The sequence below is a fragment of the Nannospalax galili genome, unplaced genomic scaffold (assembly GCF_000622305.1).
Source record: "Nannospalax galili isolate Female #2095 unplaced genomic scaffold, S.galili_v1.0 scaffold255, whole genome shotgun sequence".
NCBI classification, from domain to species: Eukaryota; Metazoa; Chordata; class Mammalia; order Rodentia; family Spalacidae; genus Nannospalax; species Nannospalax galili.
In genome coordinates, this window is record NW_008338999.1 from 1,122,731 (window position 1) to 1,127,353 (window position 4,623).

The 4,623-nt window shown below is 51.2% G+C and overlaps 1 protein-coding gene across 4 annotated transcripts in view; it reads left to right on the top strand.

Moving 5' to 3' along the window:
* Positions 1-251: 251 nt before the first annotated feature.
* The window catches only part of LOC103734639 (transmembrane protein 56), a 72,417-nt gene continuing 68,045 nt past the window's right edge, over positions 252-4,623 (top strand). Inside the window, exon 1 of one of the 4 annotated variants that reach the window (XM_029563827.1) lies at positions 252-371. The gene's annotated coding sequence lies outside the window, so the exon portion shown is untranslated. Of the gene's footprint in view, positions 372-451; positions 859-1,097; positions 1,121-1,225; positions 1,249-4,623 lie in introns of those variants that run through there. The other 3 variants (XM_008833676.3, XM_029563829.1, XM_029563828.1) reach the window with 3 other exon arrangements.

Sequence of the window (4,623 nt, forward strand, 5' to 3'; positions counted from 1 at the left end):
GCTAGGGAAAACCTACACCCGCAACCCTCCAGCCACCCTTTTAAGGGTGTTCTCCAGGGACCTGGAAGGAGGCTGCGCAGAGAGAACACGCCTCTTCCACGCACGCGCCTCGTACCCGGTTTGGCATGTACCTGCGGCCTCAAAGGAGAACTGGGCGGGGCTCGACGTTGGCCAAGTCAGACGTGGCAGAAAAAAAAAAAATAGCAGATGCCCTTTCGTCCCCTTTCTGATAACCAAACCATGCCGATCGTTTACACAGCATTTAGGCATAGAAGGCAGAATTCATCATCGAAAAAATGTTTTGGTTACGTGGCGAGCTGGGGCCCTGACCGCCGCGGGGGCGGACTCGCATGCTTCTCCCCACCCGTGAGGTCTGTGACTTGCTCGGAAAGCCCGCGCGCCGCACGCTGCGCCCCGGGCGAGCCGCGATCTTTCAGGGCTCGGCCGCAGGCCCCGCGGGCGCTCGCGGCCTGGAGCCCTGCCCGGGGTTTGAGCGCTCGCACCCGGAGGTGGGCCCCGCGGACGGCCCGGCCCCGCCCACTTTGGCCTGGGGTCGGAGCGCCACGAGCAGCCGCGGAGTCCGAGCAGTCGCGGCCCCTTTAAGGAGCCGCTCTGCGGTAACCCGAGCCCGCAGTCGGGGCTGGCGCGGCGGCCGCGGCTAGAACTGAAGCCTCGGCGACTGCTCCTCCACGCGGCCCGCGCCCGCAGCTTCCCCGGCTCCCGCGAGTATCTCGCGGGTGGCTCCGGCCGGCGCCAGCCCTCTGGCCGGACCGGATGACCAAGCGCCTGTGAGCACTGCTGTCCTCTCCCGGCCCCGCGCAGCCGCCGTCCGCGCGAGTCGTCCCGGGACCCGGACAGGTGACGCCGTTTGGAAGGGATCCGGGAGGAGGGTGGCCTCGCCTCGCCCGGCCCCGCCGCCCAGCGCAGCCCGCGGGCAGGGCTGGCGCCTCGCACCCCGGCCTAGCGCGGCCGAGGCTCCGTCACCCAGGCGGAGCTGGATGGACGCGGGAGGCGGCGGGGCTGCGGGCGGGCTCCGGCAGGTGTGCAGCGGCGCAGCATCCTTCGTGCGGCCGGGTCGCGCGCCCGAGATCCCCTCGCCTCTCCGGGGTTGCACGAGCAGGTGGTGTCCGGGACCCGCGGCCCCCGCGCCGCCTGGTGGTCCACTCTCCTTTTCCCGGGTAGCAAGATCCGATCCTGGCTCTCCTGGGCGACCCGCGCCCCCGGGGTGGGGGTCTGAGCCCAAAGCGGGTGGGTGCAACCTCTGGGCCTCGGGGGCCGCCTAGTTAGGGACCCGCACAATCTCTGGTGCATCAAGTGCAACCCCCCCCCCCCGCCTTTCTAAAACAAGTGGCTTTATATACTCTTGTAGCTTTTAAGTGGGTCCCATTTTTAGCCACCGAGTGCTGAAGTCTAGTGGGAAAGAGACTGAGTGCAAGGGAGAATTGTTTTCAAATGTTTTCTACCATTGTAACCCTTGGTGAGCTGATTAAACTAAGTGTCTTAGTTTACCCAGTCATGAAATGGGCTTCGTAACGCCAGCATTTACCTATCTTCCCAAGATGGTAGGATAGCCTCTGCGAAAAGTAGTTAAAGTTCAGTTTAGAGCCACTGTTGCCGGCCTGTATTTTTTTAGTTTCATGCATTTGGGGGTCAATGGGCACACGCATATGAAATCGTAAAATATAAAAAGTGATCTTTGATATTTAAATTAATTCAGATACCGATTTGGAGGCAAGATAAAAGAGTTGTCTGGATGGTGGGAATTAATGTGTGAAGTAGACACAAGTCTTATTTTAGTAAAACCTTCAGAAACGAAACTGGAAAAATGGGCCTTGGATGGAAATGTTTTAAAATGAAATGCATGAACACATGGTGTGGGGTTAAGCACTGCCTTAACATTTGCGTAGCTACCTAATACAGTAAACTTGGGAATCCCACTTCCCTTCTTAAATGAGGTTAAAAAAAAATCTTGTGTTCATTTTCCTTACATTGTATGGGTGAAACTAAATTTGAAATGTGTACTTCTGTCATGTTAGAAAACTTGAGCGACTGGCCTGAGGAACCCTGGGTTTAGTTTATTTGCCTCCCCTCTCCCAATGTGATGATCCAGAGAATTCCTTTGAGGGAGCTCCTTTTTATACCCCCCTCCTCCTGCAACTCCTTTTCACCATACTGCCTCCCTCCAGAGTTTGCCTGTTTACCCTGTCATCTTGTGAATTTTATCTGTCTGGGCCGGATGCCTTGGACCCAGCTGCTTAGTCATTATTATTAGCTTTGTATTTATGTTCCTTCCACTGAGCCACCTTCACCCAGGTGGAAAGAGCTGTAGCTCTCTGCTACTAAAGCCCCATATTCACTTGGAAGTGACTAGGAGTGACAGTTGTCAGAGGGTGGAAATGTTGTAACAATCCCCAAGGTCCAAGCCTGGACCTTGCTGAGGGTCTTCTGGATACAACCCCTGAGTTCAGATCCAAAAGTTCACCTGTCATTTCCCTCATTTTCTGAAATTGCCATTAGAGAGCTCCATTGTGTTAGGGAGGGAATCCCCTGGAGTAGGGAACTCCCAGAAGTCACACCGAGTGTCAGGCTGATGAATAGCATTTCCTGCAAACAAGTGGGAAAGGGGTTCTACCTCAGTGAGGGCATGGCAGTCTTCCAGCTGAAGCAGATAACTAATGGGACAAAGGAGCCAGGACTCATGATGGGAAATGGGAAAGCCGCCACAGTGCAGAAAAGGAGTGTAACAGTCTTGAGGCTCATCTGTCCCTCTCCCTTTGAGTATTTATTGCCCTTCAGCATCCAGTGCAGCAGTCCTACAATCATCAGACTTGTTCTGTCTTCTCCCTTGGTGCTCTTAAGGAGACCAAGGATGTCCTATTCTTCTCTCAAAGCTGAGTCTACATTTGTTCAATGGCACCAGACAATTTAGTTCATAAGAAAACCTCGCTCTACCATTCTTTGCAATTAATACTCCCTATTTTATAAAGATTCATTTGAACTTTAGTGTCTCTTGGAAGGTTCAGAAGAAGATACTCACTTGGACTGAGAAGAGCAAGCTAGACAGTCTACACTGAGCTATATAGAACTATAGTTTCTTTTTTTTAAAAAAAAATTTTATTTTGTGTGTAAGCATGTATTGCCTGCATCTAGGTAAATGCATCCATGTCATGGGCGCCTGAAGAGGTCAGAAGAGGCAATCAGATCCCCTGGAACTGGAGTTACTGACAGTTGTTTGCTGCCATGTGAGTGCTGGGATTCGAACCCTGGTCTTCTGTAAGAACAGCCAGTGTTCTTAACTGCTGAGCCATCTCTCCAGACCCATGTAATTTCCCTTTTGAGGAAGATGATTAATTGGAAATGGTGGGCATTTGGACAAGGGTGAAGTTATGTTGGACAGCTGTGTCCTTACTTGAGAGGAACGGGATCCCACCCAGCTGGTACAGTCTCTTGGTGCCTTCCTACTTATACTTTCCTGGTGAAGGAAAAAAGAACAGCATGGAGGTGGAGTAACCATCTGTCCTTAGCAGGACAGGCAGACTTTAACTGGACAGTAGGGACAGCTGTATTCACCCAGCTGGCCTCAGGTACTAGGTATAAAAACAGCACATTGGGAAAGTGAGGCTAATTTTGTAAGGAAGCCTGAGATACTTTGGCAGTGTTTTTTCCTTGTTGAGGATGAAAGGTAGCACACAAAGGCATTGAGTCTTGCTGTTCTGAGGCCTGTTGTTCCTGGGGAGGCCTTTGGATATTCTGCAGACAGATCCCAGACCCTAGAAGCTAGAGTAAAGCAGACATAGTAATGGGTGTTTCTTTGCCTAGAAAACATGGGCATATTTAGGGGAAGGTAATCCTGTGAATATATAAGGAGTTTGTGAATCAATGTAAAAGGCCAATGTTTCTGAAGATAGTCCATGAGGAAGATAATTGCACGTCTGCTCAGAGCTTGAACCACATGGGAGAAAGGAGCTGTTGAATACGGGACCAATGTCCTGGGCTTGTCTAAAGCAGTCTTTCAAACCTTTTTTGGCTAGGACATCAGAAAGTAAATTTTTACTTTAAGACTAAGAACATAACATAAGCAAGTATACCTACGTCTAAAACAAGCTTCTGTTCTTTCTCTGTTTCTATTCTGTGTTCTTAGAAACTTGAAACCTATGAATACTTCACAGTCCACTATTTGTCTGAAGGGTAGAAAACCAGGAGACCTGGAGGAGGTGATTGAGAGCTAATCTGGATCTTTCTCAGTGGGAACAGAAGGGAGTGTGGGACTCATCTGCTATCTGAGGGTTTGAGACTCACATGGACAAAAGGCAGGCGGCTGGAGCAGATATGAAAAGGGACTTCCCATCAGTTCCTTTCACTGCAAAACCAAGCAGTTGCTTTTGAAGGACAAGAAGAAGTGTGGAAGGAAGTGCATTTAGATTTCAGAGCAGGTTTCTTTACAGTAGTAGATTTTTCTCTTTAGAATAAGTGAAAAAAGCAAATGGCCAGGCGTGGTGGCGCACACCTTTAATGCCAGCACTCGGGAGGCAGAGGCAGGGGATCTCTGTGAGTTCAAGGCCAGCCTGGTCTACATAGTGAGTTCCAGGACAGCTGGGGCTACAGGGAGACCCTGTTTCAAAA